The sequence below is a fragment of the Carlito syrichta genome, unplaced genomic scaffold (assembly GCF_000164805.1).
Source record: "Carlito syrichta isolate Samal-C Ts95f unplaced genomic scaffold, Tarsius_syrichta-2.0.1 Scaffold312222, whole genome shotgun sequence".
Classification (NCBI taxonomy): Eukaryota; Metazoa; Chordata; class Mammalia; order Primates; family Tarsiidae; genus Carlito; species Carlito syrichta.
Genome location: NW_007256318.1, coordinates 93,250 through 107,248, shown reverse-complemented (window position 1 = coordinate 107,248; position 13,999 = coordinate 93,250). Strand labels below are relative to the sequence as shown.

General features: G+C 38.2%; 1 pseudogene; it reads right to left on the bottom strand.

The window, feature by feature from the left end:
• Positions 1–615: 615 nt before the first annotated feature.
• Positions 616–13,999, bottom strand: part of LOC110596692 — a 32,597-nt pseudogene continuing 19,213 nt past the window's right edge.

Here is a 13,999-nt window from a genome sequence, read left to right as displayed (position 1 = left end):
CTCCACCCTGGTCTTTTAGTTCCCTGCAACAAGTCATGATTGCCATGCCTCCTCTTGATCTCCTCCCCAACTTCACTAACCCCATCATCACAATGCCTTTCCTAAGGTATTTTTTTTAATGCCTAGAGACTCCCTATCTCCAACACACACACACACACACACACACACACACACACACACACACACACACCCCACCCCTAGCTTACTTTTGCTTATCTTTCAGACTTTGTCTCAAGCATCATTTTCTCAGACCAGGTCAAATTCTTTTGTTAGACAGTGGCATAGAATCATGTTTTTGATATGTTTATTATTTGTTATTATACTCAGATTTGTTATACTTCTCAACAATCCTTTGCTAAGCACCTACTTTGGGCCACAAACTACCTGGGTTTTTGAGTAATTAAACAAGCAACAGAAAAAATAAATACTTGAGTATTTTCTATTAATTTGGTAATAGAATCATAAAAATAGAATATGATTTCTCCAGGTAATTATATTGTTTGAATAATTATAAGTTCATTTCTGTGCTTATCTTATTTATTTACTGTTTTTCAATTTGAAAGCAGGCATTGTCTATTAACTCACCAGTTAACAAAAATAAACATGGCAGACACCTTAGTATATCCCTCTAATAAGCCTGTTGATCTGGTCTTTTCTATTGCCAGCATCTCCACCTTCTACAAAATGAGTGGTCTCTTTCTTCATTCCACCTCATGGAGAAGATAATTTGAAGGGCCAGAGGATATTATTTGCTTCTTTGAAGCGTTTTCCAATAGTAGAGATCTCATACATCAGATCCTCCATGCAGATGATGCCATATTTACTAAGAGGTCGAGCAATCAAAGCCTTAGCCGTTAAGGTAATTCGCCTCTTATTAATTTTGCAATAACCAAGCTTGTAGATTAGCTCATTCACTGACTTCAGGCTTGGGTTTCCCCATGCAACATATGGTTCTACAATCCTTAGCATAGTAATTGAAGCCTTGCTGATCTTAGCACAGGTTCTGTTGAAGATCTGATGAAGACGAAGAAACTGCAACACCATCTGGGTCATTGGACTCACATCGCTGATGCCTCTGATCCTGATGACAGTTGCCAATTTGGGTTCTGCAGGTCCACGGAAGTTGCCCACTTTTCTTGCCATCCTAGCCATTCAAATCTCAGTTCTGTACACCTGCCTGAATTCCTCATGATGGTGCTCAGCTTTTTCACTGATGAGTTTCCTCCTTGCCTTTGAAAGTTTTTTTTTTTTTTTTTTTTTAAGCAAACTTCTTTCTCAGGCACTTGATCTTCCACTCTGCAAAATTCCTTCGCTTTTTCTTAAGGGTTTCTGGCACAGCAGGAACCTTCTTTTTCTTCTCTTCAGCACCCTCCCTGGTTCCAGCTGGAAAATAGACTGTGCTTATCTTTTTAATACCATTCCCACTTTGGGTTCTATGATCCATGAGAGCTGGAACTGTGTCTGTTTTTGTTGATAAGTATCATCAGCTCTTGGGGCAGTGCTAGCAGCTAGCAAGTATGCAAACATTGGGAAAATTAATGAATATTTACATTTGTAAACTAGCAAATGAATGAACATAATTTTAAGGTTGTAACCTGGTTCACATCAAACTTGTGATTTGATATTTAAATAAAATGATCAGAGATAAATGATCAGAAAAAATGCTCATGTGTGATCACCAAGACACACTTTCCCCCACTTACACATTAACCTTGAGAAGACATGAACAGCTATTTCCTTCTCCCCTCACTTTGAAGTTGCTTCTGAAGAACTAGTTGAACTTTGCTGCCATCTTTTGACTAAAGTTAATACCACAGAGATGAAAGCCCTATCCCATATTTTAAGTTCTCATGGCTACTTCAGAGTATCCATGAAAATTCCCACCACTGAGTTCCATCTTTGCCTTAAAATACAAGAATATGTTGCCAGTTAAGAAGAAATGCATGGCCACATTTAGTGTCCTCCTCTACTGTAGCTTTGTTTATATGTTTGCTCATTTGTATAACTATCTTCTGTACTGCAGCACCATGGTAAAGCTTAAGAATTTTGTTTTTATGTGAGCATTTATGTGAACAGTGAGCGAAAAAATGCTTTAAATCAGGATTGGTGAGGTATAGATAATATATATGAGCTATTATTGTTATTAACATAATCGTCAGTCAGGCTCTTCCTTTGCAAAGTAGATGACCTCAAGATTAGCACTGCTCTGTTGCAAGTTCTCCCATGCATGAGGACACACACCCCAAACTCAGTGCAGCTTTTCTTTGTCTCTTTCCCTCTCTTCTTATCTCCCTCTCTCTTTCTCCCTCTGCATTTTTTCTTTCTTTCTTTTTCTCTTTCTTTCTTTCTCTCTCTCTCTCTCTCATTTCTTCCCACCATGCTCTTTTCTCTCCTCTCCTGGAAAGTCTATTAAAACTACTTTTTTTTCTAAGATGGCAGATTGGAGGCGTTCACCTGTCTTGAACATAGTAAAAGAGTATGGGAAATCAACAATGTGAGCCCCAATTCAAGCCCCAATTCAAGAAGGAAAATGGATATTCATGAGAATGGCAAAGGACACCCCAGATCCCGTGGAGGAGAAGGTAGGAAAACAGCCCCCATGACAGCAGCACTCAGCAGAGAAAACAGGAAAGGTGGGACAGCAGAGGTTCCCCTGCACCACATGTGGGCACATACATGTAAGTTGCATACCAGATCCTGCCTCTGAGCTGGTGCCTGTGCCTGCCATCAGTGGATGAGCATGCTCAGTTCAGCTCCACCCATCTTGGCTTCCCTTTTGCAGGGCTGAACTGGGATCTCAGGCCACTGTGCACTCTGCAGACCAGATCGCTGCCTGAGATAACAGACTGCTTCTCTCAGTGAACAAGCATCAAGTGAATACCCCTCCACATTGACAGTAGCTCTTATGCATAGGCACCACCTGAGGGCTGAAGGTTGTAAATGACACAATACAACAGGTGATCTGCTGACAGCACACACTACCAAAGAGCAAGATAAACTTACTGAAGCCACTGCTGCCTCAGCTCCACAGGAGGCAGTGAGCTGGCTCATAACCCCAGCACCTCAATACTAGAACCAACACTCAGGAAGGCCTACATATACAGGCTATCTATATCAAAGGAACTCATAGACTAACTGCCATAGCTTATGCAGATGAGAAAGAACCAGAAAAACAACTCTGAAAGTGTGAGAAAACACAGTGTTACCCCCCCCAAAGGGGCACATTCACTCTTCAACAACAGACCCTAACCAAAATGAAATACCTGAGCTACCAGATAACAAACTCAAAATACTGATTACAAACAAAACTCAGCAAGGTCTGAGAGAAAGCTGATAACTCAACACAAAGAAAGTAATAGAACAATTCAGGAAGTGAATGCAGACATTGAGTACGTTAAAAAAAAACCAAAACTAAAATAACTCATGAGATACAAAACACAGTTCAAAGCTTTAACAGTATTCTAGACCAAGTGGAAGAAAGAATCTCTGAGCTGGAAGACAGGTTCTTTGAATTAACCCAGCCAAAAATAAATTATAAAATAAAGAAAAAGGAATTAAGAAGGATGAACAGAGCTTACAAGAAATATGAGATTACCCTGTATTGTATCCCACATATTTAAAAGAAAAAAACCTATCAAAAAAAGAAATATGAGATTATAGAAAGCACCCAAACCTATAAATCACAGGCATTCCAGAGGGAGAAAGAGTTAAAGTAAAAGGTATAGGAAACTTATTTGAAGAAATACATTCTTGAGAGAAATCTGGGCAATATAGATACAAGAAGCTCAAAGAACTCCTGCAAGATACACCGCAAAAAGAACTTCACCAAGGCATATAGGTGTCAGACTCTCCAATGTCACCATGAAAGAAAATAGCCTAAGACCAACAAGAGAGACACACTTATCAAGAAAAGGACATTAGACTAACAGTGGATTTCTCAGCAAAAACCTTACAAGCTAGAAGAGAATGGGGGCCTATTTTCAACCTCCTTAAAGAAAAAAATTGCCAATCAAGAATTTCATATCCAGCCAAACTAAGCTTCATAAATGAAGGAGAAATAAAGTCCTTTCCTGACAAACACTAAAGGAATTTATCACCACTAAACTGGCTCCACAAGAGATGCTCAAAAAAGTTATAAACATGGAAATAAAATGACAATTCTTGCTATCATAAAAGATCACATATATACAAAGCTCACAGATTCTATAAAGCAACTACACACTTGAAACCCCACGAGAGCTAGCTTACAGCACTATGGCAGGAACAAAACATCACATATCAATGTCAACCCTGAATGTAAATGGCCTAAATGCCCTGCTTAAAAGATTCAGAGTGGTAAACTGCATTTCAAAAACCAAGATCCAACAATCCTCTGCCAAAAGGGCTAAAGACAGCCACAGACAAAGTAAATGGGTGGAAAAAATATATCATGTGAATGGAAAACAAATATGAGCAGTAGCTATCCTCATAACAGACTTTAACCCAACAGACTTTAAACCAACAATAGTAAAATGAGCAAAATAAATAAGACAACGAAAGGCATTATATAATGGCAAATGATGCAGTTCACCAATATTTAACTGTCTTAAACATAAATGCACCCAACACTGGAGAATCCAAATTCATGAAGCAAACACTACTTGACCTTTAAAAACATACTGATAGCAATACAGTAATAGTGGGAGACTTCAACATACCACTGGCATCACTAGGCAGATCATTGAAGCAAAACAACAACAACAAAACACTGGACTTAACCTGGACTATAGACCAAATGGACCTAACAGACATCTCTAGAACTTTTCACACAACAATTGCAAAATATACATTATTCTCATTTATTCATGGAACATTCTCCAAAATAGACCATATGCTTGGTCAAAAACAAGTCTCCATAAATTCAAAAATGTCAAAATTATACCAAGCATCTTCTTTGGATCACAGTGTGATAAAATTAGATATGAACACTAGGAAGAACTCCCAACACTATGCTACTACATAGAAACCGAACAATTTGCTGTTGATTAACCCTTGGGTAAACAATGAAATTAAGACAGAAATCAAAAAATTCACTGCAACAAATGAAAATAGAGACCCAACATACCAAAATCTCTAGGACATGGCAAAAGCAGTGCTGAAAGTTTTTAGTATTAAATGACACACCAAAAAGACAGAAAGATCTAAAACCAGCAGTTTAACCACGTACTTCAAGGAACTAGAAAAACAAGGACAATCTAAACCTAAAGATAGCAAAATAAAATAAATAACAAAAATCAGAACAGAACTAAATGAGATGGAGACCCCAAAAAATTGACATGAAGGATCAATGAAAAAAAAAATTGGTTCTCAAAAGGACAAACAAAATTGACAGACCACTAGCTAGACTGACCTAGAAAAAGGAGAGTAATCTCAAATAAATATAATCAGACATAGCAAAAGTGGCATAACAAGCCATACCACAGAAATACAAAACTTATCAGAGACTACCATAAACACCTATAGCAACACTCTGGAAAATGTGGAGGAAAGGGATGACTTCCTGGAAACATGCAGCCTCCTAAGAGTGAACCAGGAAGAAATGGATTGGATAGACCTGACTAGACCAACAGTGGCAATGAAGTTAAATCAGTAATAAGAAAAAAAATTTTTACCAACAACCACGAAACCCAGGGCTAGAAGAATGCGCAGCCAAATTGTATCTGCTGTACAAAGGAGAGCTTTGCACCAACCAATCTTATGGAAACTATTCCAAAAAAGTGGAGGAGAGACTCCTCCCTAACTCATTCTATGAAACAAGTATCACACCGATACCAAAATCAGGCAAGGACACAACAGCAAAAACCCAATATCCTCAATTAACATAGATGCAAAAATCCTTAACAAGATACTAACAAAGTAAATTCAACAGCATATCAGAAAGCAATACATCATGACCAAGTGGGTTTTATTCTAGGGATGAAAGTATGGTTCCATGTCCGCCTATTAATAAGTGTATTTCACCACATAAACAGAAGCAAAAACAAAAACCATACGATCATCTCAATAGATTCAGAAAAGGCATTTGATAAAATCCAACATTCCTTCATGATATAAGCCCTCAAAAAATTAGGCATCAAAAGAATATACCCCAAAATAATAAGAGCAATATATGACAAACCAACATCCAACATGATACTCAGTGAGGAAAGTTGAAAACATTCCCCCTCACAACATGACCAAGACAGGAATGTTTATTCTCACCACTCTTATTCAACATTGTACTGGAGCTCCTAGCAAAAGCAATACAGCAAGAGAAAGAAATAAAAACCACTCAAGTTGGCAAGTCAAACTATTCATGTCCACTTATGACATGATTGTATACCTAGAAAACCCTGAATACTCCTCCAAAAGGCTTCTAGACCTGATAAACGACTTCAGTAAAGTCTCAGGATACAAAATCAATGTACAAAAAACCAGCAAACTTTCTACACACCAATAACACTCAAACCAAGAACCAAGTCAAGAGTCAAATCCCATTTACAGCAACCACACACAAAATAAATGAAGTATCTCAGAATACACCTAACCAAAGAGGTTAAAGATTTCTACAAGGAGAGCTAACTACAAAACACTAATGAAAGAAACACAGACTACACAAACAAATGGAAGAAAATCCCATATTTACACAGTGAAAGAATCAATATTGTTAAACTACCCAAAGCAATCTACAGATATAATACAATTTCAATCAAAATACCAACTTTGTTCTTCACAGAACTAGAAAAAACAATCTTAAAGTTTGTATGGAACCAAAAAAGAGCCTGAACAGCCAAAGCAATCCTAAGTAAAAAGGACAAATACAGAAGGATCACACTGCCTAACTTCAAATTTTACTGCAAGGCTATAATAACTGAGACAGCATGGTACTGGTATAAGAACAGACAGATAAACAAATGGAACAGAATAGACAGCCCAGACATAAAGTCACATCCTACAAACACAGATCTTTGGCAAAGCTGACAAAATAAACAACGGGAAAAGGATATTCTATTCAATAAATGGTGCTAGAAAAATTGGCCAGCCATGTGCAGAAGAATGAAACTGGACATGTTCCCTAACCATAAACAAAAAAGTAACTCAAGATGGATTAAAGATTTAAGCCTAAGACCTGAAACTATAAAAATCCTAGAAGAAAACCCAGAAAACACTCTTCTGGATATTGGTCTAGGCAAACAATTTATGACAAAGAACCCAAAAGCAATTACAAAAAAACCAAAAAATGGGACATAATTACATTAGAAAGCTTCCACACAGCAAATAAATAATCAACAGAGTGAACAGAAAACCTATGAAATGAGTGAAAATATTTGCAAATTGTGCCTCAGATAAAGGGTTAATATCCATAATCTGCAAGGAACTCAACATGAAAAACCAAACAACCCTATTTAAAAAGTAGGCAAAAGACATACCTAGACGCTCAAAAGATGACACACAAGGGGCCAAGAAACATATGAAATAATGCTCACCATCACTAATCATCAGAGAAATGCAAATTAAAACTACAGTGAGATACCACCTTACATCAGTCAGAACAGCTATTATTAAAACATCAAAGAATAATTGATGTTGATGCGGCTACAGAAAAAAGGGAATGCTCATTCACTGTTGATGGAATTGTAAACTAGGCCAACCTCTTTGGAAAACAGTATGGATGTTTTTCAAAGATCTAAAAACTGAATTACCACTGAAGCCAGCAATTCCACTACTAAGGATCTATCCAAAGGAAAACAAGTCATTATACTAAAAAGATACCTGGACTCGTCTCTTTATTGCAGCGCTATTTACAATAGCAAGATCATGGAACAAAATTAAGTGTCTACTAAAGACTGGCTAGATAAACAAAATATGGTGTATATACACTATGGAATACTATGCAGTCGTAAAAAAGATGAAATCATGTCCTTTGCAGCAACATGGATGGAGCTGGAGAGCATCACCCTAAGTGAATTATCACAGGAACAGAAAACCAGACACCATGTGCTCTTACTTATATGTGGACACTAAATGGCCACAAAGATGGAAATAATAGACACTGGGGACACCAGTAAGGAGGGAGGAGGAGAGGGGAGCTAGGGTTCAGAAATTACCTATTGAGTACAATATTCACTATCTGGGGAGCCACCTGAGACCCAATCCCTACCACCCACCACCACCCAATATGTCTATGTAACAAACACACACTTATATCCCCTGAATCTGAAATAAAAATGAAAAAATAAAACAAAACTACTTTTTGTTGTTCTATTATCTATCTTTTCTATCTATCTATCTGTCTTTGTTCTCCAACAAAATCATAAACCCTGGGTTGCAAAGAAATTGTATTTTAAATTTAGGATATCCCACAGTACTCAATAAGTGCTTATGGACTACATTAAATGCCATTTTCTGAAATGAAGGATTTAATAAATATTTTATTTTATTCTAACATATTCTATCTGAGGACTATGTTAAAAAGTTATGACGGGCCGGGCTCGGTGGTTCAGCCTGTAATCCCACGCTTTAGGAGGCCGGGGTGAGTGAATTGCCTGAGCCCGCAGGTTCGAAACCTGCCTGGGCAACTTGGTGAGACCTCGTCTCTACAATAAATCAAAAAATTAGCCGGGCATGGTTGCGTGTGCCTGTAGTTCCAGCTGCTTAGAAGGCTGAGGCAGAAGGATCGCCAGAGCCCAGCAGGTCGAGGCTGCGGTGGCTGGGAGTGGCCACTGCACTCCAGTCTGGGTGACTGAGTGAGATTCCAACTCAAAAAAAAAAAAGTTATGTCAGGTTCTTAGAGAGCGAGCACATTTTAAAAACACATGTTTGATTACTTTTTGAAAATTTACAAATCTGAAAATATGCCCTCTTTGAAACAGCTGTAATTCCAGGGAGTTGTATATTTCAAGCTAGAGAATAGAAAATGAGAACCAAGAGTCATGACAAAGTTAACTTCTTTGAACAAAGAAAGTCAGAGAGATGAAAAATTTGGATTGTCCCATGTGGAAAAATCTGGAAGGATTGCATGCATAGAATATGTGTGCAACATATTCTGTTAAAAGAACAGATAGTTCTTGGTGCCTCTGAGGCTGTCTATAGCAGAATCTGGTTTCTAGGAAGTTATATATTGGATAGTCAAAGAAAACAAAAAAAGTGAAACTAAGAGATTCATCATGAGTTTGAAATTAGTTCTCTAACCATGACAGGGAAAGAGCGCAGTCAAAAGAGAAACCATTTCATCCCACATATTTGTCTTGTACATATTAGGTTGTCAACAAATATCTAGTGAATAGAAGAGGACCTCGATGAGCCAAGTTCTCAGCTTTCTTTACTGTTCACTACAGTTCATTTATGGTGATTTAATGATTCCAGTTGCCCACATTTAAATGTCCAGCTTAAAACAGTTGGTTCTAAATAGGGATGTCAAGAAAAATAATGTTTTGAAATGTACTCCAGTATATGATTGAGAAAACTAAATGAAGCAGGTCAATAGAAATGTGAATGATTTTATATTTGGAAGTTATGTCACATGTGCTTTTTACTGATTTTACTAATTTCCATTTTTGCACAGAAGCACTCTGGGAATTGGATGCTACCGTTGGTCCTTAATGTGGTGTAGCCTGGTTCACCAGAGATAGAACCGCTTTGTTCTGGTCCCAACTGAACACTTATTCAAAGCACTGAGCAGTACCACCTCTTTGTTTTTCCTGCCTCTTGCATGAAATAAGATAACTTCTAGCAGTTTCTTGTGCTGACAGATTGGGAACAAAGTCTCTGAGCTCAAGGAGAAATGGGAAAACTAACTGGATTGGGTTGGTCATTTGGGAAGACTAATGTTGGATATGAGGCACCTGCCTAGATATTACTTGGTTATGTAAAAACCCTTCTGTAGTTCAGTGAGCTAAATGGAGGACAAGGAACTGTTCATTTCTCTCAGGTTTCACTTTTCAAAGGAATCCTCAAAATAGAGAACTGTATTCTGAGAGCCCTAAATCCTCTTGGTCACTTCAGTGAAAGAGACATGAAATAACTGGTGAAGATAAATGTGTTTCAGATGGAAAATAATGGCTGTTGGAAAGGAATACTTGGTGAACGTCTGGTATCCTTTACTCTAAATAAACGTGTGTCATTCTTGGTTAATAGTTTGCACCTGTTGACCCAATCAACATTCCCCACATCCAACTAATGGTGAAAATACTGATGTCAAGTTTCCACCTGTGGAGATCCAATATAATTTCTTGGACTTGGCCTAAGCTTTGGGATTTTTAAAACTTCCAGGTGATTTTAATATGCAACCCAGATTGAGAACTCCTGTGTAAGCAGGGGACTTTAATGAATTTGGGATATGGTTAACTAATGCAAAAAGAAATAAAACAAACTAAATAGAGGAATGAATTGTTTACAAATTTATCATATGTTTAATACATTTTAAAGTGATTTGTTTAAATTAAACTTTTCACCATTTTAACAGTTTTAGACAACTTTATATTGAATTCATCGAGCTCTTGTCAATATTATAAATGTATCCTAAAGTAGATGATATTTATTATGTCAACTATAGGCAACTATTAACAAACATTAAATAAAAAGTTAATAAATCTACATGTTTCTTGAATATTTATGCATGCAATACTTCCCATGGGGCAGCCCTATGACAAATCACTGTGGTCGGAGACAATCTGGAGTGACTGTTTAGAGTTTTATTGCTTTTCTTAATTTGTAATGAGCTCATATAGTCACATCTTGTGTTTTCATCATTGAATACATATAACTGGGTGACTAGGTGAGGGTCTTTATATAGCAGGAGACTATTTAATTTATATTGGTAAAAATACAATTCTAGAAAATTTGTTAAGAGGTCTGAGGTAGTCAAACACTATCTGAATTCAAAAATGACTGAATAGTGGGGTCAATAAATCATCATAGTGTATGCAGTATCGTGTCCTGATCTTCAACTGTCTTTATGACTTTGGTTTAAAGGAGTATTAAGGTATGCCCACAAAACAAACAGGGGAAAAATAATGCCAAACTATAGGCCTATCCCTGTGTAAACACACAGGTCTATAACAAATCTCCCACATACCATCTAGAACTGAAAACTCTTAAAACTATAAAAGATGTGCCTACTTGAAAATTTCACTGGTTGTCACTTGGTTTCATGATGACAGATTGATAAAGTGGTCAGCTTACTATGTCCCTTAATATTATGTTATTTAAAATAAGCAAGCCTCCTCTCCCCCTCCCCACTACACACACAAGGAAAATAATGTGGTAGCTTAGAAAAAACAAAGAGTTCCATTTATCCTTTTATTTATTAATTCATCCAAGTAGCTGCTGTGTAATAAATGAGTATGGATGTTTTCTTCAAATGTAGTTAAGACAAAACCACAAAGCCAAGAAGCTTAGTCAGGAAAGCTAAAGTGTTTGTTTCATCTGACTTCAAATCTTTAAAAAGTTTTTATTATAAAATTTAGAGTGCAGTTTTTAAAAATCTTGAAATATTTTCCACAGGTTTATTTTTATACTTATAAGTGATGTTTTTACTATGTCATATATTTTCTGGGTCTTGGTTCTTAGCTTAAGAGGTTATTGGCTGGGTGCAGCCACTCATGCCTGTAATCCCAGCACTTTGGGAAGCCAAGGCTGGAGGATTCTTGAGCCCAGGATTTCAAGACCATTCTGGGTAACATAGTGAGACATCAACTCTACTTGAAAAACAAAACAAAACAAAAAGACTGAGCATGGTGGTGCACCCATAGTTCAGCTACTCAGGAGGCTGAGGTGGGAGGATCACCTGAGGCCAGGAGGTCAAGCCTGTGGTAAGCCATGATGGTGCCATTGCACTCCAGCCAGTAAATTTTTAAAAAGTTATTATTAGGGCACAGAGGCTAAGCTGCCACAAAGAGAGTCAAAATCACAGTGGCTTCAATGGATTGCATAAGATAAGATGGTAAGATAAGGGATGCAGCTTAATTTCTCTTCTGTGTTCCAAGTTGAGCTGGCATTCTAGGGTAGCTGGGCTACTCAGCCACACAGGGTCTTTCACTGACCCAGGATGGAGTGTCAGCACTGCCATTCTCACTGTGTAACTTCCACTTCTGAGCCCAAGGTGTCTACTCTGGTTGTTGCTGCTTCCCAGCCATCAGGAAAAGGGAAATTTGAAAACAAGCAGCTACTTTACTAAGGAACTGACTGGAAGTTGAATGTATCTCTTCTGCTCACATCTCATTGATTCAAATTTAACAACATGGACATTTCTAGCCACAATGGAGCCAGGGAAACATACTGTCATGTTGGGTGGGTGCTCAGTTAAGTCCGGGGGAGCTCTATTACCAAAAGGAAGAAGGGGAGAATGAGTAGTGGGACACCCTTAAAAATCTCTGCTGTTTGAAGGTTTTTGACCAGATGATTTTTAGTATTGCATTCAGCAGTTAAATCCTATGAACCTGTGATTTTGACCAGTGTCTGTGCTAAAGAGAGAGAGTTGGGCAACAGATGAAAAGTAGAACAAACAGATGCCTGTAATTTTTTTTTTTTTTGAGTTGGAATCTCACTCTTTTGCCCAGGCTGGAGTGCAGTGGTATGCTTCCAGCTGCCACAGCCTTGACTTGCTGGGCTCAGGTAATCCTTCCACCTCAGCCTTCCAAGTAGCTGGAAACACAGGCACACACCAACACGCCCAACTATTTTTTGTTTTTTTTTTTTAAATCTTAGAGACAAGTTCTCACCAAGCTGCCCAGGCTGGTCTCGAAACCCTGAGCTCAAGCAATCCTCTTGCCTCGGCCTTCCAAAGTGCTAGGATTACAGGCTTGAGCCACCGAGCCCAGCTGCACTAAAATTTGTAATCATCTGTAAGCTCAGTGCTTCTCAAACATTAATGTTCATATATATCATTTGGAGAGCATGTTGGACTGTAGATTCTGATGTGGTAGTTCTGAAGTGGGCCTTGAGATTCTACAAGCTCCTCTGATGATGCTGATTTCGATGCTGCTGGTCCACAGTTAACATTTCTGGTAATAAGGAACTAACTCTTCCCGATGAGAGGGCAAATGCTGAATGAGGCCCTTTTGAAGAAAGAGAATATGTCAGTGAACTCTCCAGTCTCTCACACTGTGCCCCTGATGAAAGCGGGCAAGGGATCACCCAGGTCAGCAAAAAGCCATCATGCTTTTTTTTTTTGAATGGGGGCGGTCTTACTCTGTCACCCAGGCTGGAGTGCAGTGGTGTGATCACAGTTCACTGCAGCCTCGACCTCCTGGGCTCAGGCAATCCGTCTCCCTCAGCCTCTTGAGTAGCTAGTACTACAGGTGTGCACCACCACCATGGTTAATTTAAAAAATTTTTTTTGTAGAGACAGGGTCTCACTATGTTGCCCAGGCTGATTTAAAACTTCTGAACTGAGGCAATCAGCTCATCTTGGCCTCCAAGAGTTCTGGGATTACAGGCGTGAGCCACTGCACCTGTCCAAATAATTCTGTCAGCCCATTGCTTCCATCTCAGGGAGAAATTAAAAATATTATCAGCTAATTGTTTTATATCAATGGACTATCCTGTGAAGCTCTGGTCTAGGATATACTTAAGATATGCTTAAGACTTTTACCAGACCTTGTATGTTAGCTACATTCAACAGTCAAGATGATGTCATGCTTTCTATCACTTTCTGCAGACAAAAGTGTTCTTTTTACTTATCACCAATTTTAGAAATATGAGTAGTCAAACTATTGCAAAATTAGAAGTTATTACAAAAAAGTTTATGGTTATTGTCTCAGTCTGTTAGCGTTGCTGTAACAAAATATCTTAGACCAAGTAATTGATAAACAATTGGAGTTTATTGCTCACAGTTGCAGGGGTTGGAAGATCCAAGATCAATGTCTGTTGGGGACTCAATCTCTACTTACAAGATGGTGACTTGTTGCTGCATCCTCACATGGCAGAAGGGAAAACTCACTTCCTCAGCCCCTTTCTTAAAGGGCACTATTCCTATACA